At 43.7% G+C, this 24,216-nt stretch overlaps 1 protein-coding gene across 1 annotated transcript in view; it reads left to right on the top strand.

Moving 5' to 3' along the window:
- LOC126424683 (uncharacterized) overlaps nt 1-24,216 on the top strand; it is a 223,591-nt gene that overhangs the window by 15,784 nt on the left and 183,591 nt on the right. The window contains exon 2 of the mRNA XM_050087410.1: nt 14,337-14,482. The gene's annotated coding sequence lies outside the window, so the exon portion shown is untranslated. The remainder of the gene's footprint in view (nt 1-14,336; nt 14,483-24,216) is intronic.

The following is a 24,216-nucleotide window of genomic DNA, read 5'->3' as shown; positions in this document are numbered from 1 at the left end:
AGATACCAGCCTTATGACAATAACAGACGTTCTAACAGAAATTACACAGACAATTATAATAACGGTAATTCGTACCGGAATGATCAATCATACGGAAACAGTAATCGGTGTCATCAAGACAGAAATTATTCAAACAGTAATAGAAATTCTTACTACAGAAATAATCAGGGTAGTAGATACAACAATAATTTCAGAAGCGACAGTCGAAATTATACAAGAAGTAGTTATGCAGACAGACAGGAAAATATAAATTTTAATAACAGACACAACTCAGAATTTGCATCTAACAGACAGGAAGGACCTAATTGGCGTCCTCCACGTGACAGAACTTCAGAGAGACAAGTGCAAATAGTAGAAATTGATCCGCGAAATGACGCGAATAATCAAAGACGTGACGCAAACAATCGACAATGACTTGCAGCTTCGGCTTCTGGCAGCAATATAGACGGTTCAGAAAGTAATGACACTACGACTTTACACTACGTACGCCTGGAAGACATGAGAGACATTTTGCTACACGAAAAGGAAAATAATGTAGACGCATTTTTACATCCTGTTATTGAAGTATGTGTGGGTAAGAATAAGTTCACTGCAGTTTTAGATTCTGAGAGCCCACTGAATGTTGTTAGTGAATCAGTTTTTCGTATATGTGTAAGAACTATTGCTTGTCCTGTGTTACCTATTTCTAAAACTACAATTCGAGGTGCTATTTCTGGAAAAAGTGTGGAAGTCAAACAACAGACCAACCTAAATTTCAATTGTCAAGGATACGAATTTTCCGCTAATTTTATTATTGTTCCATTACTCAGTACACAAATTATATTAGGTATGGAGTTTCTTAACACACATAAGGCAATTTTGAACTTTAAAGAAGGAAGTGTGAATTTGACTGTTGCCGGAGTGCCGAAATGTTTGAAATTTTTCGAGTGTTTAACAAGATCTGAGTCAGATACAAAATGTTTAAGGTTTCTTACTTCTGATGTTTTCGTTGAGCATTGTGACGACAATGTGTTCATTCACGACAATGACAATAGATACAGGGACGCGATGGATGATATAATTAATAGCGAAGAATTAATTAATGAAAAGGTTAAGAAAGCTGAAGTGCCAGATGACGTTGCAAGAGAAGAGCTGCACCACATTTTGACTTCACATGCTACAGTGTTTAGTCATCACACAGGAACTATACAAGGCTTACAATATTTATTTGAAGTAAAAGAACACACCATTTCGCGGGAAAACGTACGCTATTCCTTTGGCTTACAGAGACAAGGTTAAGAATGAACTTCAGTACATGTTAGATCAGGGCATTATTGAGCCTGCATTCAGTCCTTATACTAGCCCATTACACGTTGTTCTTAAAAAGGATGGATCAATTCGTTTGGTTCTGGATTCCAGACAGATAAATAACATCATCATTCCTGAAACTGACCGCCCACAAAATTTAGATGAACTTCTTCAGCATTTCCATGGAATTAAAGTTTTATCCACGATTGATATGCGCGCAAGTTTTTGGCAAATAGAACTCCACCCTGATTGTAGAAAATATACTGCCTTTTTAGCCTTTGGTAACTGTTACCAATTTCGGAAATTACTGTTTGGACTTACTGTATCTTCAGCAGCATTCATTCGTATTTTAAATGAAATTTTACCTGTTTATCTTCGTGACAATATTACTTCATATGTTGACGATATTCTTATTGCTAAACATTCTTGGAGTGAGCACAACAAAATTTTGGATTCATTATTACGTATTTTTGCTAGAGTTGGCATTACAGTGAACTTAGAAAAATCTGAATTTGGTCGTTCTCAGGTGAAATTTCTCGGTCACATTATTTCTACAGAAGGTATTCTCCCTGATCCAGAAAAATTAGACGCTATTCGTAATTATGCTGTTCCTACTACAAAACGTGATGTTCGTAGTTTCCTTGGTGTCTGTAATTTTCTTCGACGCTTTGTTAAATTGGACGATTTGGCCACACCTCGTTTATGTGAACTATCCGGAAAGAAATCTAATTGGTGTTGGGATGAGGAAGCTCAGTCAGAATTTGAACAACTTCGTGATACTTTAGTTGCTGCTCCACTTCTTTCACATCCGGATTTATCTAAAGAATTTTGTTTGGCAACGGACTCATCATACAAAGGCCTAGGTGCACATTTATTTCAAGAGATAGAAGAAAATGGCGTTGTATTACAGAAAACTATTGCATTTGGAAGTCGTGTTCTTTCTAAATCAGAAAAGAATTATTCGATTACGGAACTTGAAGCTTTAGCTCTTGTATGGGCTTTCACAAAATTTCGCACATTTTTGTTTGGCAGACATACTAAGGTTTACACCGATCATCGAGCTCTGGAATTTCTTATGTCGACAAAATTAACTCATGGCAGATTGTCACGATGGGCGTTGTACCTACAGGAATTTGACTTTAGTATTGTTTACATACAGGGTTCTTCAAATATTGTTGCTGACGCTTTATCACGTGCACCTATGGGTTTGAAACAAAGTGCTGAAGAGGACTGCAAAGAAAACAATTATTGTTTGATGTATATTCAAGGTGTTGCGTTTGAGAACTTTATTTCGTCTTCGCTCCAGGACATCGCTAAGGAGCAAAATAAGGATCCAATCTGGAAGGACATTAAGGAGAAGTGGAGGAGAAAGGAAAGCCTAGCGATTAGACAGCATTATTTAGTTCGCAATGACATTCTTTTTAAACGAAAATCGGTCGACAACTCTGTTTGGTTAGTTTGTATTCCTGATGAGTGGGTCAATAAATTGATTTGGTATACGCATTTCAGTTATGCACACTTTGGTCCCAGAAAATGCTTTCATAAATTACGAGAAAATTGCTACTTCAGTAATATGGAAAAACGTATTCGATCTGTTCTGGCCAAATGCAAATTATGTCAAAAGGCTAAGCCGCCAACAGTTTCTCACAGAGCACCGTTGTTTCCTATCATTCCAGCGAAATTAAAGGAGATGGCTGCAGTCGATTTGTTCGGTCCAGTGGTTCGATCTACTAATGGTTTTGCGTACATTTTCGTAGCAGTGGAGTTGACGTCAAAATATGTGTGTTTTACACCTTTACGCAAAGCAACAGCTCGTTCAGTATCTAACGCTTTTATCAAACATTTTCTTAAAGAAGTTGGTCATGTTGATAAGGTTATATCAGATAATGGATCACAGTTTCGTTCTAAAATTTGGCTTCGTACTCTACGGCGTCGTAAGATTAAACCAATCTTCATTTCACGTTTTTACCCTCAATCTAACGCTTCAGAGAGATGGATGAAGGAAATCAATAAATTGTGTCGTCTTTATTGTCATCAGAATCACAGAACGTGGGATCAGTATCTTCATATTTTTCAAAACATTCTGAATGAACTCTCTAATGATTCAACTTCTTTCCCGCCTATACTGGTATTAAAAAATAAAGCACCGACAAATCGCATATCTGAAATCGTTCCTTTTCCGCCTTCACGGAAACTGCGGCATTCTGAAGTTGTCAACGTGGCTCTGCGGCTGCTAGAAGAGAGAAATCAGCTAAGCGTCCTGGTCGTTCAAAAATCTTGTCAGTTGGTCAAAAAGTGTTAATTAAGTCTCATCGTTTGTCGCACAAAGGAAAAGGCTTGTGTCGCAAATTTTTTCTGCTTTATAACGGTCCATATAGAATTCGCAAAATTATTCATGATAACACTGTTGAAGTAGAAACTCTTAAATCTCGACGCTCTAAAGGAATACATCATATATCAAACGTCAAAATTTTTGTGGAATGACATACTTGTGAGAAACTAACAGCTACATGTAAACATGATGAGAGTACAAGGATACCGCGCTGTGTTTTGGCGGCGGCACATACTCAAAGCAACAGTCAAGTCTGCGCGCCGCACAAGGCAGTCGTTGACCGAAAACAATTGCTTCCTACGTCACGCGCCTACAGCTGATCGAGCGCTCAGTGCGAATGCACTGACAGCCGTAAACAAACACACAGTCTAATTTCTCCGACTAAATTCAGTATAAAGCTATAGTGACTTGATGAATTCTGTTATTAACATTCAGTATTTTTCAGGATACGGTTGTATAAAATATTTAAGAACTTCAGGTAAATTCTGTGTGTCTCCGACGTTAAGAGGACTTGCTATCGAGAAAATTTCAGAAAGAATGTAATTTCCAAGAAGAAACTAATAAACTAAAAAGGTAACTATTAATTGAGTTCATTTTTCAGGTAACACATTTCCACTTAGGTACGTACTTTAGACGTAATTTGCTGCTCGCGATTACGTGATTCATGCTTTGTGCTAATTTCATGTTCTATGAAATTATTTGTGAAGCGACGTGCTTGCGTACATTTGCTGATTTTTGTCAATGTTTTATTAATGAACAGGATTGTTATTTGTATATATTATGCATCGCTTGGCTGCACTGCTTTTTCACTGATGTCATATTTTTTAATTATGTGCCTGCTGTGCTTATTTATTTAGATTATAATTGTAACCTGATTTATTGTGCTGATGTGTTTAGGTACGTAAGTTATACTTTGTGATTTATCTGCTTGCGCCTTCATGTTTACTTATTAAGATGACATATGAACACTTATTTGCTTATGCTGATATGATGCTAATGACCTGTTTGTTATGTTAGATATGTTTGCTGCTATGCGTGTGGATTGCATATTTACACGTTTCTGTTTTGTCGTCACAACTACTCTTTAATTTGGTATATAGAAATGCTGATATACTGTGTATGAACATAGAGTTTAGGTCACGCTATTGGATTAATTATAGATTGTTCGCTTGGCAGAGCCTCGTTGTAGGATTTGTGCTGCATCCACTTTTTGGCATTCTGTTCACTACTGGTATATTTACTCGCTATTGCTTGTTTTGCTTACGCTCAGTGCCTTATATTTTTAAGATAAGAAAATGAACTGCTATAATTCGACGAACGACATTGGTACAAAAAACTTCATAGAAGTCACATGAGCTGAGGTTTTATGGAAGCTGTATAAATTTATGCTAATAGGAAGGAAGCTAACGACATGACATACCAACACTAGGTTTAGACCATTGACAGTCATTACACTGCATTTTTCGCGAGCAATTGTAATAGGAAGTGACACTTGATACAAGAAATACTCCACATGTTTGCTTCTGCCATAATTCTTGAAGTGGTGTACACACTGTGAAATATTATGATCATTCACACTCCGCAATTGTACTTAATTACTGAGAGTTATTCGAACTAAGTCTGTTAGAGGTCATGTATGCATTTCTTTTGTTTATAATTCATAATGAGTAGAAGATTTGGGTCAGATGGATTACACAGAGGTTGTGTGTTGACAATGTGTCTTCAGATTGTATGGGATGATGAACTGAAGTTTGCACTAGGATTTTATCTGTACTTGTTCGAGGAGACTGACTAGAGGAAAGAGTTGTTATGGAAGTGAAATGATATTGATAATAAGGTTTATATGTATCGACGCATTGAAGAGGTATTATTGAGGTATTATTGAGATTGTGTGAAGTTGATGATTATTGGAGTTTTGGTGGATAAGAGGTAAAGTAAGTGAGGAGCATATATTGGTAATAAGGTTTATATGTATCGACGTATTGAAGAGGTATTATTGAGGTATTATTGAGATTGTGTGAAGTTGATGATTATTGGAGTTTTGGTGGATAAGAGGTAAAGTAAGTGAGATGCATATTTTTTTTGTTGGTCTTATGGAACAAGGAGGATGAAGATAGCAGACTAGAACACTAAAGTAGAAGGAAGATAGTCTATACACACACTTTGTTAAATCACTAAGCAGTATATACTTTTTTTTGAAGAGAGGAAGTATTTGCATATCTTGGCTCACTGACAGTTGTTCAACAACAGTACATTTGATCTGGCTTCGCAAACATTGGTCTTGACATAATGACTATGACGTTGACTTAACTATTATTGACTGTGATACATTGCTGCCATTACTACTTGATACACATGATGAACATCAGATTTTGACAGAATTGCATTTACACAGTTAACACTATTCAATTACGCAGTAGTACTTAATGTGGATGAAAGATGAGTGAGTGTGTTTTATGTGTTTTCCTTTCCTAATCGTACCCACATATCTCCTGAATATTATTTTATTTGTTTGTAGTGGCTTGCACTGACACCCATAAATATTATAGGTTTACTGATATTTGAGTATTTGTAATAGTTAATATGACAATTATCTGAAATCATTTGTGTGTTTATTAGAATTTATATGTTTAGTGTAAAAGCATTTGTATGTGTATTCAAACTATTGTTCATGCCTGAACTGTCTGATTAGTGATGGTAAATATTATGAACTGTTACCTGCACTTTTCAACGTAATGTGTGACACTTAGGAATGATTAATTTCTGCTGATGAACTGAGTGATCAGTGATAGTGAATATTATGGACTGTTACTTGTACTTTATCTACATGATTGGTGTCACTAGGACATGTTTAGTTTCTGCTGATGAACAGTATGATTAGTGATAGTGAATATCATGGACTGCTCTCTGGACCTGCTCATCATTGCTGGGTGCAACTGATGAACTGTTTCTACTGAAATGAAGTCACTTGTTGCTGTCTGCACCTACTCAACATTGCTGGGTGCCTCTGATGGATTGCTTCTACTGAACTAATGTGACTTGTTGCTGTGTGTACCTCTGCAACTTTACTGGGTGCCACAGATGGAACTGCTTCTGCTGAAATGATGTCACTTGTTGGTGTCTGCACCTGCTCAACATTGCTGGGTGCCACTAATGGAACTACTTCTACTGAAATGATGTCACTTGTTGGTGTCTGCACCTGCTCTCAACATTGCTGGGTGCAACTGATGAACTATTTCTACTGAAATGATGGTCACTTGTTGGTGTCTGCACCTGCTCAACATTGCTGGGTGCAACTGATGGACTGCTTCTACTGAAAAGATGTCACCTGTTGGTGTCTTTTTTTTGTATAAACTAATCATTGAAAGCATTTTATATGAACATTTGTATAAACTGATTTTTTGTGTATTGTGTAAACTATTATGTAAAGCCACAAGTATGAAAAAAATTTGTATTGCTTACTGTATTTCATATATTAGGTTATTGAAAGGTCAGTGCAAAGCCAAAATTTTAACTAATTATGTGATATTTAGGTATTAATATTATCTTTTATTTTTGTCTGTATTTTTGTGGACGAATTTGGTGGTATTTTCACCACCAATGCTGGCAAAAATACCATCAAATTCTGGCCTGTGGAGGAGGGGCATATGAAAGGTGGCTACACTGAGCCACTGCGCCAGAGATTGCGCCAAAGAGTACTATTAAGCCGCCTCCACAGTGCTTGTTGGGAGTTCGTAGCAGGCAGTGTGTGTTTAGAGTTCATGGCAGTCAGTGCTAGTAGAGAGCTCGTGGAAGTCAGTGCTAGTAGAGAGCTCGTGGTTGTCGTGAAGTTGGAGTAAGATGTTGTAGTAAAGAGTGTTGTTCCATGTCTTATGCAGTTATTTGATGGGAGAGATAGCAGATGTTATTGTAATGAGTGCATTTCGTCAATATATATGAAGGTAAAACTTACAATGTTCTTTTATTAATTGTGTATCTGAAATAATGTGTCACTACAGGTTCAGTCAACAAAGCATCTGGCTTGTGTTCTTGGATTAGAGTGTAATTGTGATTTTCTTGCGTAATTATAGTTTTTCTAAATTTCTTTTGTCACGTCAGTATAATAGGTATTTAAAAATTCTTGTCTTGTTGGAAAAGAACCGTGCCAGATGTGTACGTTGAGTCACACTCCCACATACAGAACGGTTATACTTGTGCTTTGGTTTTGTAGGTTTTATAGTTGCTGGGGACTTAATTAATTAACTGTGTTTATGAAAATTTTCATTTCATTCTTTGTTGTCGTTCTTTGCAGTCAGATAGCGTAATAATTCTAGTCAGGGCCAACCGATTACGAGACTTGCGTAATCGGACTTACAGCTACCAAAAACTAAAAATATTTTCAATCTTATTTAATTAAGCCCCCATGCAACGTGCTAGTATTTCAGCGGATATGTCCGAGCAGGCTGCAGTAATACGTCGTTGCATATCATCAGGTGTCGTTGGTATATCCTTGTAGACAGCGTCCTTCAGCTTTTCCCCACAGAAAAAAAGGTGTACAGACGTCAAATCCGGGGAATGGGCTGGCCGAGGTACAGGTCCACTGCGTCCAATCCAGCGATTTGGAAACAATTCGTGGCGACATGCTGTAGTCTGGAGAGCCATCATGTTGGTACCAGAGATTCCTCTTAGTCTGCAGAGGAGCGTCTTATAGCATATGTGGAATATGGTGTGTTATGAGACTGTGCAAGGGCAAGGGCAACAGTCTGGATGATTGACTGATCTGGCCTTGTAACAATAACCAAAACGGCCTTGCCGTGCCGGTACTGCGAACGGCTGAAAGCAAGGGGAAACTACAGCCGTAATTTTTCCCGAGGGCATGCAGCTTTACTGTATGATTACATGATGATGGCGTCCTCTTGGGTAAAATATTCCGGAGGTAAAATAGTCCCCCATTCGGATCTCCGGGCGGGGACTACTCAAGAGGATGTCGTTATCAGGAGAAAGAAAACTGGCGTTCTACGGATCGGAGCGTGGAATGTCAGATCCCTTAATCGGGCAGGTAGGTTAGAAAATTTAAAAAGGGAAATGGATAGGTTGAAGTTAGATATAGTGGGAATTAGTGAAGTTCGGTGGCAGGAGGAACAAGACTTCTGGTCAGGTGACTACAGGGTTATAAACACAAAATCAAATAGGGGTAATGCAGGAGTAGGTTTAGTAATGAATAGGAAAATAGGAATGCGGGTAAGCTACTACAAACAGCATAGTGAACGCATTATTGTGGCCAAGATAGATACGAAGCCCACACCTACTACAGTAGTACAAGTTTATATGCCAACTAGCTCTGCAGATGACGAAGAAATTGAAGAAATGTATGATGAAATAAAAGAAATTATTCAGATTGTGAAGGGAGATGAAAATTTAATAGTCATGGGTGACTGGAATTCGAGTGTAGGAAAAGGGAGAGAAGGAAACATAGTAGATGAATATGGATTGGGGGACAGAAATGAAAGAGGAAGCCGCCTGGTAGAATTTTGCACAGAGCACAACATAATCATAACTAACACTTGGTTTAAGAATCATGAATGAAGGTTGTATACATGGAAGAACCCTGGAGATACTAAAAGGTATCAGATAGATTATATAATGGTAAGACAGAGATTTAGGAACCAGGTTTTAAATTGTAAGACATTTCCAGGGGCAGATGTGGACTCTGACCACAATCTATTGGTTATGACCTGTAGATTAAAACTGAAGAAACTGCAAAAAGGTGGGAATTTAAGGAGATGGGACCTGGGTAAACTAAAAGAACCAGAGGTTGTACAGAGAGTCAGGGAGAGCATAAGGGAGCAATTGACAGGAATGGGGGAAATAAATACAGTAGAAGAAGAATGGGTAGCTTTGAGGGATGAAGTAGTGAAGGCAGCAGAGAATCAAGTAGGTAAAAAGACGAGGGCTAGTAGAAATCCTTGGGTAACAGAAGAAATATTGAATTTAATTGATGAAAGGAGAAAATATAAAAATGCAGTAAGTGAAACAGGCAAAAAGGAATACAAACGTCTCAAAAATGAGATCGACAGGAAGTGCAAAATGGCTAAACAGGGATGGCTAGAGGACAAATGTAAGGATGTAGAGGCCTATCTCACTAGGGGTAAGATAGATACCGCCTACAGGAAAATTAAAGAGACCTTTGGAGATAAGAGAACGACTTGTATGAATATCAAGAGCTCAGATGGAAACCCAGTTCTAAGCAAAGAAGGGAAAGCAGAAAGGTGGAAGGAGTATATAGAGGGTCTATACAAGGGCGATGTACTTGAGGACAATATTATGGAAATGGAAGAGGATGTAGATGAAGATGAAATGGGAGATATGATACTGCGTGAAGAGTTTGACAGAGCACTGAAAGACCTGAGTCGAAACAAAGCCCCCGGAGTAGACAATATTCCATTGGAACTACTGACGGCCGTGGGAGAGCCAGTCCTGACAAAACTCTACCATCTGGTGAGGAAGATGTATGAGACAGGCGAAATACCCTCAGACTTCAAGAAGAATATAATAATTCCAATCCCAAAGAAAGCAGGTGTTGACAGATGTGAAAATTACCGAACTATCAGCTTAATAAGTCACAGCTGCAAAATACTAACACGAATTCTTTACAGATGAATGGAAAATCTAGTAGAAGCCAACCTCGGGGAAGATCAGTTTGGATTCCGTAGAAACACTGGAACACGTGAGGCAATACTGACCTTACGACTTATCTTAGAAGAAAGATTAAGGAAAGGCAAACCTACGTTTCTAGCATTTGTAGACTTAGAGAAAGCTTTTGACAATGTTGACTGGAATACTCTCTTTCAAATTCTAAAGGTGGCAGGGGTAAAATACAGGGAGCGAAAGGCTATTTACAATTTGTACAGAATCCAGATGGCAGTTATAAGAGTCGAGGGACATGAAAGGGAAGCAGTGGTTGGGAAGGGAGTAAGACAGGGTTGTAGCCTCTCCCCGATGTTGTTCAATCTGTATATTGAGCAAGCAGTAAAGGAAACAAAAGAAAAATTCGGAGTAGGTATTAAAATTCATGGAGAAGAAATAAAAACATTGAGGTTCGCCGATGACATTGTAATTCTGTCAGAGACAGCAAAGGACTTGGAAGAGCAGTTGAATGGAATGGACAGTGTCTTGAAAGGAGGATATAAGATGAACATCAACAAAAGCAAAACAAGGATAATGGAATGTAGTCTAATTAAGTCGGGTGATGCTGAGGGAATTAGATTAGGAAATGAGGCACTTAAAGTAGTAAAGGAGTTTTGCTGTTTGGGGAGCAAAATAACTGATGATGGTCGAAGTAGAGAGGATATAAAATGTAGGCTGGCAATGGCAAGGAAAGCGTTTCTGAAGAAGAGAAATTTGTTAACATCCAGTATTGATTTAAGTGTCAGGAAGTCATTTCTGAAAGTATTCGTATGGAGTGTAGCCATGTATGGAAGTGAAACATGGACGATAAATAGTTTGGACAAGAAGAGAATAGAAGCTTTCGAAATGTGGTGCTACAGAAGAATGCTGAAGATTGGATGGGTAGATCACATAACTAATGAGGAAGTATTGAATAGGATTGGAGAGAAGAGAAGTTTGTGGCACAACTTGACCAGAAGAAGGGATCGGTTGGTAGGACATGTTCTGAGGCATCAAGGGATCACCAATTTAGTATTGGAGGGCAGCGTGGAGGGTAAAAATCGTAGAGGGAGACCAAGAGATGAATACACTAAGCAGATTCAGAAGGATGTAGGTTGCAGTAGGTACTGGGAGATGAAAAAGCTTGCACAGGATAGAGTAGCATGGAGAGCTGCATCAAACCAGTCTCAGGACTGAAGACCACAACAACAAACAACATGAGACTGTGGTACTAGGGCATGTTCCATCTATGAAATAAGAGCCTGTGAGCTGACGATTCACTATCTCACACCACGCGTTTACGCTACACAGGATCTAACGTTCCACCTGGCGAAGGCTTCGAGGATTGTCAACAGACCAATACTGCATGTTTCGGCGGTTTACCTGGCTGGTAAAGGTGGCTTCATCACTAAACAAGAGACATGGTACATCCAGAGTACCATATATTAATGCCCATTTACAGAATTTAACACGATTCTCATGATCATTTCCATGCAGCTGTTGATGGAGAGACATATGAAAGCGATGGAACGTATGTCGATGGATAATGTGTAGGACACTTGCCTGACCCATGACACTTCCTCATGCGATTGCGCGGTAGCTAACGTGCGGATCAACTGCAACAACAGCGAGAACATTAATTTCACACTCATCTGTCGTCAGTTGTTTCCTTCTGCCACGCTGTCTAGGTGTTACTCTACCACTTTCAGGTAACTGGTTGAAGAGGTTGATTAACCGTTGCTGAGATGGTTGACGTCTATTGGGATATCTTGCCGCGTACACCATACGAGAACGAGCTGCACTCTTCCTAACTCTCCATACACCAAGAGAATGTCGGCTGCACTGATAAATCCCACCGTCCACTTACGACCTACTGATTGTATTGTCTCACACTAACCGACTAACGCCCGCATCTCGTGGTCGTGCGGTAGCGTTCTAGCTTCTCACGCCCGGGTTCCCGGGTTCGATTCCCGGCGGGGTCAGGGATTTTCTCTGCCTCGTGATGGCTGGGTGTTGTGTGCTGTCCTTAGGTTAGTTAGGTTTAAGTAGTTCTAAGTTCTAGGGGACTTATGACCACAGCAGTTGAGTCCCATAGTGCTCAGAGCCATTTGAACCATTTTTTTAACCGACTAACAAGTCGCAGTGGTCTGAAGAAACACGCAGGCACGCTGTAAGGAAACAGACCAACATCGTATCTAGCAACTACGCAGGGTGAATGGCACAAACAAGTGTTGTTGCAGCAATTTTTAAAATACAGTATCTCGTAAACGACTCGTACTAACTCATGCTCATAAATAAAGGATAATTGCTTAATGTGGTACCACACAACGTGGCAGTACACAAAACTGGCGCTAATAGCATAGGCACATAGGAAACACACACAACACAGATCTGTAGGTCCACGGTATTGGTGATAAGTTGAGAAAACCGTCCCAAAACACATGTGCTGCAAAACGCCACTGTTTCCTGCGCATGTACCCAACCATCAATATGGGATATGATCACCATGCACACGTACACAGGCCGCACAAGGGGTTGGTATACTCTGGATCAGGTGGTAGAGAAGTTGCTGGTGTATAGCCTCCCATTCTTGCACCAGTGCCTGTCAGAGCTCCTGAAGTGTTCTAGGGGTTTTAAGACTTCCAGCGATACGTTGACCGATCCTAGATGGGGCTCGATGGGGTTTAGGTCTGGACAACATCAGACCACTCCATTCGCCTGATATCTTCTGTTTCAAGGTACTCCTCCACGATGGCAGCTTGTTGGGGCCGTGCATTATCATCCATCAGGAGGAAGGTGGGACCCACTGCACTACTGCTGCAAAATGACGTCCCGATACACTTGACCTGTTTCAGTTCCTCTGTCAAAGATATGCAGGAGTTTACATGCACCATTCATAATCCCACCCCACAACAATAAACCACGACCTCCATACAGGTCCCTTTCAAGGACGTAAAGGGGTTGGTATCTGGTTCCTCGTTGACGCCAGATGAAAACCCGGCGAGAATCACTGTTCAGACTATACCTGGACTCGTCCGTGAACATAACCTGGGACCACTGTTCCAATGGCCATGTACTGTGTTCTTGACACCAGGCTTTACGGGCTCTCCTGTGACCTGGGGTCAGTGGAATGCACCTTGCAGGTCTACGGGCGAATAAACCATGTCTGTTCAGTCGTCTGTAGACTGTGTGTCTGGAGACAGCTGTTCCAGTGGCTGCAGTAAGGTCCCAAGCAAGGCTACCTGCAGTACTCCGTGGTCGTCTGCGCACTGATGGTGAGGTATAGGTCTTTCTGTGGTGTTGTACACTGTGGGCGTCCCGTACTGTAGCGCCTGGATACGTTTCCTGTCTGCTGGAATCGTTGCCATAATCTTGAGATCACACTTTGTGGCACTCGGAGGGCCCGTGTTACGACCTGCTGTGTTTGATCAGCCTCCAGTCGCCTTAGTAGTCTACCACCATAAAATCAGTATGTGTTCTTTGAGCCACTTTCAACACACAGTCACCATTAGCACGTCTGAAAACGTCTGCACACTTACTCGCTGCACCGTACTGTGACATGAACCAACACACACCTGCATATGTGGACTGCTGCCAGCGCCACCGTGCGACGACCACAGGTCAAATGCACCGCATGGTCATACCCCGAGGCGATTTAAACTCGCAAACCGCCCACCAGAGCGTTGTTTCACCATGTATTAGCATTATCCTTTTATTTATGAGCATGAGTGTAGAATGCTGCAACAAACACCACTAACATTCTGATTTACCCAACACTTAATTTGTTAATGTAAATAGGCATTGTTCGATTTAAAAAAGAGTAAGTTTGCACAAAACACTGCATTATTATAATCTGCTGATTAGCTAACAATACGATCCCCTGACTACCAATCCATTCTGTGTAATTCGCATATGAAAAGCACTTTCCATTTCCGCGATATTTGAGGTGCAAGTTTAAGGTGATTCGCCCTGTACGTTTACCAGCGGAAGTGTTAATGGGGGAGTAATAGTTGGTCTGGTCGGCTGACAATAGGCAGCTAACTAAACGAACGTGTGTGTATGTGTGTTGCAGCCAGTGCGGGATCTGGCGGCCGTGAGCTGCGCCCCGTGCGAGTCGGCGGACGAGTACTCATCGCGACGACATAGACTGGCCATCCCGCCCAGGACGTCCAGGCGGCAGCCGTCGCCCCCTCGCGCTGAAAGGACTCCCAGGGACAGGTGAGTCAGCTGAGGCGGTTGCTCGTCCGTCTCTCTCTCTCTTCTCCACTGTCCGTCTGCAATCCACGCTGAGCTACAGATGAGCCCACTGGAGGAACGAAGTGCCGTCCCTAGCTCTGCTTCTGGGGGTATACACTGTGACCCCGACCAGCTTTCTACAGCTCTCTCTGTACGACCGCTTTTCAGCACAAACACACACATACATACACACACATACACACACACACACACACACACACACACACACACACACACGTCCCTGGATCAGAGTGCAAAGAAATACATGTTTCAGTACCAGTCGCTATTGGATACAGCCAATTACGAGTTTTGGTTTTATCCACCATCTTCAGAGCTACAAAAATCACAAATATACAGAAACAGCTAACCCATCCTGCTAACTCACGATCATTGTAAGTGTATACACTCACGAAAAAAAAAACAAAATCCGAACACCAAAAATTTGGATATTAGTCATGAGGTCTTACGGGACCAAACTACTTAGGTCATCGGTCCCTAAGCCCACCCATTACTTAATGTAACTTAAATTACGCTATGGACAACACACACACCTATGCCCGAGGGAGGAGTCGAACCGCCGAACCTCCGACGGTGGGGGAGCCGCACGGACCGTCACAAGGCGCCCTAGACCGGGCGGCTACCCCGCGCGGCGCAACACCAAAAAATAATTAATGTGGAGTAATGAAATTTCGGTAATACATTTGTCTAGCTAACATATTTCAGTAATTAACATTGCAAGATCACAGGTTAATGAAAGCAGGAGATAAGCCAATGCAAATGTGAAATGTTTATGTACAAGGACACCCTCCAGATTGTTGAATGCAGGGATGCATTGTGCAAGTACTGCGTTGTACACATGCCGAATGTCAGTTTGTACACTACTGGCCATTAAAATTGCTACACCAAGAAGAAATGTAGATGATAGACGGGTATTCATTGGACAAATATATTATACTAGAACTGTTATGTGATTACATTTTCACGCAATTTGGGTGCGTAGGTTCTGAGAAATCTACCCAGAACAACCACATCTGACCGTAATAACGGCCTTGATACGCCTGGGCGTTGAGTGAAACAGAGCTTGGATGGCGTGTACAGGTACAGCTGCCCATGCAGCTTCAACACGATACCACAGTTCATCAAGAGTAGTGACTAGAGTATTGTGACGAGCCAGTTGGCCACCATTGACTAGGCGTTTTCAATTGGTGAGAGATCTGGAGAACGTGCTGGCCAGGGCAGCAGTCGAACATTTTCTGTATCCAGAAAGGCCCGTACAGGACCTGCAACATGCGGTCGTGCATTATCCTGCTGAAATGTAGGGTTTCGCAGGGATCGAATGAAAGATGGAGCCACGGGTCGTAACACATCTGAAATGTAACGTCCACTGTTCAAAGTGCCGTCAATGCGAACAAGAGGAGACCGAGACGTGTAACCAATGGCACCCCATACCATCACGCCGGGTGGTACGCCAGTATGGCGATGACGAATACACGCTTCCAATGTGCCTTCACCGTGACGTTCACAAACACGGATGCGACCATCATGAAGCTGTAAACAGAACCTGGATTCATCCGAAAAAAGACGTTTTGCCATTCGTGCACCCAGGTTCGTCGTTGAGTACACCATGGCATGCGCTCCTGTCTGTGATGCAGCGTCAATGGCAACCGCAGCCACGGTCTCCGAGTTGATAGTCCGTGCTGCTGCAAACGTCGTCGAACTGTTCGTGCAGATGGTTGTTGTCTTGCAAATGTCCCCATCTGTTGACTCAGGGATCGAGACGTGGCTGCACGATCCGTTACAGCCACGCGGATAAGATGCCTGTCATCTCGACTGCTAGTGATACGAGGCCGTTGGGATCCAGCACGGCGTTCCGTATTACTGTCCTGAACCCACCGATTCCATATTCTGCTATCAGTCATTGGATCTCGACCAACGAGAGCAGCAATGTCGCGATGGGCTACAATCCGACCTTTATGAAAGTCGGAAACGTGATGGTACGCATTTCTCCTCCTTACATGAGGCATCACAACAGCGTTTCACCAGGCAACGCCGGTCAACTGCTGTTTGTGTATGAGAAATCGGTTGGAAACTTTCCTCATGTCAGCACGTTGTAGGTGTCGCCACCGGCGCCAACGTTGTGTGAATGCTCTGAAAAGCTAATCATTTGCATATCACAGCATCTTCTTCCTGTCGGTTGAATTTCGCGTTTGTAGCAAGTCATCTTCGTGGTGCAGCAATTTAATGGCCAGTAGTATAGAATGGGATTCCATAACTGTTGCACTTGGTCAGTCAATACAGGGACGGTTAATGCTGTGTGTAGAGGACTTTCGAGTTGTCATCCAGTGATGTCCCATTGTACTCGATTGCAGACAGATGTGGTGGTCCAGCGTGCCTAGGCAAAATGTCGAGACTCTGTAGAGCATTTTGGGTTACAACAGCGGTATGTGAGCGATCGTTATCCTGTTGGGAAACACTCCCTGGAATGCTCTTCATGAGTAGCAGCACAAAAGATCGAATCACCAGACTGACGTACAAATTTGCAGTCAGGGTGAGTGGGATACCGACGAGGAGTGCTCCCGCTGTCATACGAAATCAGACCCCAGATCGTAACTCCAGGTTTAGGTCCCGTGTGTCTAGCACGCAGACAGATTGATTTCAGGGTCTGAAATGGCCTCCTTCAAACCGACCCACGGCCATTACTGGCACTGCAGTAGAACCTGACGTCATCAGAAAACACAACAGGCCTCCATCCTACCCTTCACTCAACTTTCACGTGACACCGAGGAAGTCGCAGATGGCGATGGTTTGGGGTAAGTAGTACGCGTCTCGGTCGGAGCTGTCCTCCAAGTAGCTGATTTGTAACAGTCCGTTGTCTCACAGTGGTACCAACTGTTGCTCAAATTGCTGCTGCAGATGCAGTACGATGCAGTCTCTTTCATAAAACGCCGTTTCAGTGCTGTTGTGTTTTTGGAACTCGGTTGCATGTGGCTAGACTTGCTCCAAGTTGAAACCATGGACAAACATTTTCAAACATGCGTTAGTTAATGGCGCATGTTGTTTGTGCCAAGCCACGCTTCCCTTTGGCGGTCCAAATTTGAAAGATATGAGAATTGGGTCTTCTTGACTACAGTTCCACCACATAAAAACATAATATTGTGTTTCTGTACTTGTATTATCACAAATAAAACGCAATGACTCTGTTTTAAAGGCGTCGTAAAAAATAATTTATTCGTTTGGGCGGATAAAGGCGATTTTTAATATACAGGGCGTTTGAGGTGGAAAGGTCAATATTTTAAACAGTGAAAGTATAAGTAATTCTGGACAAAAAATGTTATATGAATATAGGTCCGCAAATGCTTCGATAGGGAGGTATATCTATCGAAAGGAACTCTAATTCTCCAAACCTGATGTGCATAACAGGAACGTACACGCAATAGAACTGGACTGTTACGTGAGTTCTTGAAAACAATGTTACATAGAAGTACAGCTATCTTACACATTCTTACATAATGTTTATTTACTTTGCATTTAGTACGGCCGGCCAGAGTGGCCGATCGGTTCTAGGCGCTACAGTCTGGAATCGAGCGACCGCTACGGTCACAGTTCGAATCCTGCCTCGGCCATGGGTGTGTGTGATGTCCTTAGGTTAGTTAGGTTTAAGTAGTCCTACGTTCTAGGGGACTGATGACCACAGCAGTTAAGTCCCATAATGCTCAGAGCCATTTGAACCATTTTTTTGCATTTAGTACATAATGCATGCACGTTACATGTATTCAATTGAAAAGACGTACCACGTCTTTTAAAGCAGTTTTAACACTTATCGTACGGATGTTGTACAGTTCCCAGAACAAGTTCGAATATCCCACTATGAACATCAATGCACTTTTGCGCTCTAGCGTTAACATGTTGTGTTGCCTGTTCAGTTGACTGTGGTTGGTTCCTAATCAATTCAGCAGCGTCCATGATGCGATGAATCAGTTCATCTCCTGTATTTACCTTCACTCTGTGCACCTCTGATTTCATCCAACCCCATAAACAGACATCTAGAGGTGTAAGGTCAGGTGATCTTGGTGGCCAGTTAGTAGCACAGCCACGGCCAATGTAGCGATTAGGGTAGTGGGGGTTGAGACGGTCCCTCACACCTAAGGTAACATGTGGAGGGGCACCGTCATGTAGAAAGTACATTTCAGTTAGCTTGGTTAAAGGAATGTCTTCCAATAGTTTCAGAAAAGAATTTTCCAAAAAATGCAGTTACCTCCCTCCCGTCGATCGCTGATTGATAATAAATGGACCTATCAAAAGGTTACCAATCATGCCACACCAAACATTTATGGCAAAACGAACTTGAAAATTGCCGTCCACTGAAGTGTGTGTATTTCCCCGAGACCATCTATGATTTCTGGGTGTGTTGTTTATTCCATGTCATGAAAACTGGGGTTTGTCAGTGAATAGTATGTATGGAAGAAAATGACTATTCTCAATTACCTAGTGACAGAAATGAAGCGTCGTTGGGCATTGTCGCCAATGTTGAGATTTTGGACACGCTGTATGTGAAATACACTCCTGGAAATTGGAATAAGAACACCGTGAATTCATTGTCCCAGGAAGGGGAAACTTTATTGACACATTCCTGGGGTCAGATACATCACATGATCACACTGACAGAACCACAGGCACATAGACACAGGCAACAGAGCATGCACAATGTCGGCACTAGTACAGTGTATATCCACCTTTCGCAGCAATGCAGGCTGCTGTTCTCCCATGGAGACGATCGTAGAGATGCTGGATGTAGTCCTGTGGAACGGCTTGCCATGCCATTTCCACCTGGCGCCTCAGTTGGACCAGCGTTCGTGCTGGACGTGCAGACCGCGTGAGACGACGCTTCATCCAGTCCCAAACATGCCCAATTGGGGACAGATCCGGAGATCTTGCTGGCCAGGGTAGTTGACTTACACCTTCTAGAGCACGTTGGGTGGCACGGGATACATGCGGACGTGCATTGTCCTGTTGGAACAGCAAGTTCCCTTGCCGGTCTAGGAATGGTAGAACGATGGGTTCGATGACGGTTTGGATGTACCGTGCACTATTCAGTGTCCCCTCGACGATCACCAGTGGTGTACGGCCAGTGTAGGAGATCGCTCCCCACACCATGATGCCGGGTGTTGGCCCTGTGTGCCTCGGTCGTATGCAGTCCTGATTGTGGCGCTCACCTGCACGGCGCCAAACACGCATACGACCATCATTGGCACCAAGGCAGAAGCGACTCTCATCGCTGAAGACGACACGTCTCCATTCGTCCCTCCATTCACGCCTGTCGCGACACCACTGGAGGCGGGCTGCACGATGTTGGGGCGTGAGCGGAAGACGGCCTAACGGTGTGCGGGACCGTAGCCCAGCTTCATGGAGACGGTTGCGAATGGTCCTCGCCGATACCCCAGGAGCAACAGTGTCCCTAATTTGTTGGGAAGTGGCGGTGCGGTCCCCTACGGCACTGCGTAGGATCCTACGGTCTTGGCGTGCATCCGTGCGTCGCTGCGGTCCGGTCCCAGGTCGACGGGCACGTGCACCTTCCGCCGACCACTGGCGACAACATCGATGTACTGTGGAGACCTCACGCCCCACGTGTTGAGCAATTCGGCGGTACGTCCACCCGGCCTCCCGCATGCCCACTATACGCCCTCGCTCAAAGTCCGTCAACTGCACATACGGTTCACGTCCACGCTGTCGCGGCATGCTACCAGTGTTAAAGACTGCGATGGAGCTCCGTATGCCACGGCAAACTGGCTGACACTGACGGCGGCGGTGCACAAATGCTGCGCAGCTAGCGCCATTCGACGGCCAACACCGCGGTTCCTGGTGTGTCCGCTGTGCCGTGCGTGTGATCATTGCTTGTACAGCCCTCTCGCAGTGTCCGGAGCAAGTATGGTGGGTCTGACACACCGGTGTCAATGTGTTCTTTTTTCCATTTCCAGGAGTGTAGATACAGGTTTTCCGCATGTAATTTTCCCCTTACACGTGTCTGTGGGGCATTCATACGCAGGGACATTCTTCGTATGCTCGTACCGGAACTTCGCTCAACATTTGCGATAATAATTTCGTCCTGTTCCTGTAAAGTTTGTTGAAGGGCACGCTCGGACGAAAAATGTCTACTTGGAAGAGAGCCTTTTGCTCGCTAAGTGATAAACACTTTGGTAAACACCCTGCGATCAGGTAATCGTCGAGTCGGAAAGCGCCTCTGGTATTCTTCTCTTGCAGCGGTTACACTACCGTCGTAGAAGCCATAAACATACACCATATCTGCGTATTCGTCATTACTGTAGACGTGTGGCATTGTTAGCAGCGCTTGTAGGAACACAATTAACACCATACACTACACAGCTAACCGATCCGTCGCCGGTACACTACATAATGCGGCTTACACGGCACAACTCGTGAAATTCATCGTCATTGTTTATTTTTATGATTTGTTGACAGATTCCTAATCGTAACCGGTAATCGTTGTCAAAAATGGTTCAAATGGCTCAGAGCACTATGGAACTCAACTGCTGAGGTTATTAGTCCCCTAGAACTTAGAACTAGTTAAACCTATCTAACCTAAGGACATCTCAAACATCCATGCCCGAGGCAGGATTCGAACCTGCGACCGTAGCGGTCTTGCGGTTCCAGACTGCAGCGCCTTTAACCGCACGGCCACTTCGGCCGGCCGGTAATCGTTGTCCTTCAATTGTTGCACGATATGTAGTTTGTACGCATGAAATTTTAAATAAAGATGAAGAATTCTGTGGACACTCTCCAAGGACATTCCAAACACTGCTGCCTGCTTACGAATTGAACGCGATGCGCTCCGTAAGACAGACTAGCGTACAACATCAGTGCTCGCTTGAGAACGCACACTTCTTGTCGTCCTCTTGGTGTCTTCTTGAGGGCAGATCAAGTCCCTTCAAATTTATTAATACAACATTTTATCGCGTGTTTCGACGGAACGGGATCATGACGTCCTAAATCAAAAAACGTCGATACTCCCTTTGTGCCCCCTAGCAAACTGTCACTGTTTTTATAAAATACTTTTATGGCTAACGCACGCTGTTGTCCGTTCCACTGATCCATGATTACTGAAATGGCGGACTGTTTACTCGCTGACTGTAACGAACCCGCAGTGCTGCCATCTGCCCACGGCTGCCACTACTCATTTCAAAAATTCCAGTTATTCAGTGTCACCCTGTATATGAAGGGCTTATTTCAATAGTGGTACAAGGCCATTACCTCCACTTTTCTGCCTATAATGCTTCTGAAATTAGTGATCCAAATAAACAGAAAAAAACGTTCATCTCTAGCAAGAAGACATATGCTTGAATATTTCTACACTCCTGGAAATGGAAAAAAGAACACATTGACACCGGTGTGTCAGACCCACCATACTTGCTCCGGACACTGCGAGAGGGCTGTACAAGCAATGATCACACGCACGGCACAGCGGACACACCAGGAACCGCGGTGTTGGCCGTCGAATGGCGCTAGCTGCGCAGCATTTGTGCACCGCCGCCGTCAGTGTCAGCCAGTTTGCCGTGGCATACGGAGCTCCATCGCAGTCTTTAACACTGGTAGCATGCCGCGACAGCGTGGACGTGAACCGTATGTGCAGTTGACGGACTTTGAGCGAGGGCGTATAGTGGGCATGCGGGAGGCCGGGTGGACGTACCGCCGAATTGCTCAACACGTGGGGCGTGAGGTCTCCACAGTACATTGATGTTGTCGCCAGTGGTCGGCGGAAGGTGCACGTGCCCGTCGACCTAGGACCGGACCGCAGCGACGCACGGATGCACGCCAAGACCGTAGGATCCTACGCAGTGCCGTAGGGGACCGCACCGCCACTTCCCAGCAAATTAGGGACACTGTTGCTCCTGGGGTATCGGCGAGGACCATTCGCAACCGTCTCCATGAAGCTGGGCTACGGTCCCGCACACCGTTAGGCCGTCTTCCGCTCACGCCCCAACATCGTGCAGCCCGCCTCCAGTGGTGTCGCGACAGGCGTGAATGGAGGGACGAATGGAGACGTGTCGTCTTCAGCGATGAGAGTCGCTTCTGCCTTGGTGCCAATGATGGTCGTATGCGTGTTTGGCGCCGTGCAGGTGAGCGCCACAATCAGGACTGCATACGACCGAGGCACACAGGGCCAACACCTGGCATCATGGTGTGGGGAGCGATTTCCTACACTGGCCGTACACCACTGGTGATCGTCGAGGGGACACTGAATAGTGCACGGTACATCCAAACCGTCATCGAACCCATCGTTCTACCATTCCTAGACCGGCAAGGGAACTTGCTGTTCCAACAGGACAATGCACGTCCACATGTATCATGTGCCACCCAACGTGCTCTAGAAGGTGTAAGTCAACTACCCTGGCCAGCAAGATCTCCGGATGTGTCCCCCATTGAGCATGTTTGGGACTGGATGAAGCGTCGTCTCACACGGTCTGCACGTCCAGCACGAACGCTGGTCCAACTGAGGCGCCAGGTGGAAATGGCATGGCAAGCCGTTCCACAGGACTACATCCAGCATCTCTACGATCGTCTCCATGGGAGAATAGCAGCCTGCATTGCTGCGAAAGGTGGATATACACTGTACTAGTGCCGACATTGTGCATGCTCTGTTGCCTGTGTCTATGTGCCTGTGGTTCTGTCAGTGTGATCATGTGATGTATGTGACCCCAGGAATGTGTCAATAAAGTTCCCCCTTCCTGGGACAATGAATTCACGGTGTTCTTATTTCAATTTCCAGGAGTGTAGTATCGCAACTGCAGATTTTTCAGCGCTCATTTAACTTTAGGACTCTGTATATCAAGATGAACAAAAATGGACTTGTATCAGTATTGAAATAAGGTCTTCATATATTCTTCCTCCATATACACAATTTCAAACAGATATCGTACATGGAACAGGGTACTGTTTTCATTTCTTCTTCGTTGTCGGCTTTACAGAAAACAAGAAAGCTGTATTTATGGCATATCAGTTTATGATTAGAATACCATCTGAGGTGTGTGGGGTTGATCTGTTATTCTGTGCAACGGATTAATCTGAGATGTACCCTTTACCCTGTGGCTCCTGCAAGATGCAATTTCCACCCCCCACACTACTACAGAAATCAGACAGACGCTCCTAACGTTCTAAAGAGAAATGCCTGAAAAACTTTCAGCAATAAATATATTCTGCAGTCGTCTTCTGTAAGGAAATGACACAAAAATTCACAAAATTTCTTATGTAACTAGTGGGATACTTGGGTACTGGAGTAGTGCTAGATAGTGTAAGAAAAACATGAAACTAACGAAAGTTATTATTTATTTTTACAAATGCAGTGAAGTGTACTGTTGTGGAGGAAATATGGCGCTCGCAATAGCTGTAGCGCACAATACTGTAAGCTGCGATGACTGCTGTCTGCGCCGCTCGCTGCTGACAAATAAGATAACTCTCGTTCTATCTGGATTGACCTTCGCCAGTCAAACTCTCCCTATGCCATGATTCCTATTCACCCCTGGTCTAACTATTGGCGTGGTACACCGGTCAGATAACAAGTCCACCGTGATGCCACTCAAAATTAGCTCTCAGGCGTTTGACTATAACTCTGTCCGTTCACACCGCACAATAAGTGTGTCGGCCAACACAGTGAACAATGCTTAATCGCAAGGACTCAATATAGAGTCGCCCTTTGATTCGCT

Source organism: Schistocerca serialis, chromosome 10 (assembly GCF_023864345.2).
Source record: "Schistocerca serialis cubense isolate TAMUIC-IGC-003099 chromosome 10, iqSchSeri2.2, whole genome shotgun sequence".
In the NCBI taxonomy this organism is placed as follows: Eukaryota; Metazoa; Arthropoda; class Insecta; order Orthoptera; family Acrididae; genus Schistocerca; species Schistocerca serialis.
This window is presented reverse-complemented; position numbering and strand designations above follow the sequence as displayed.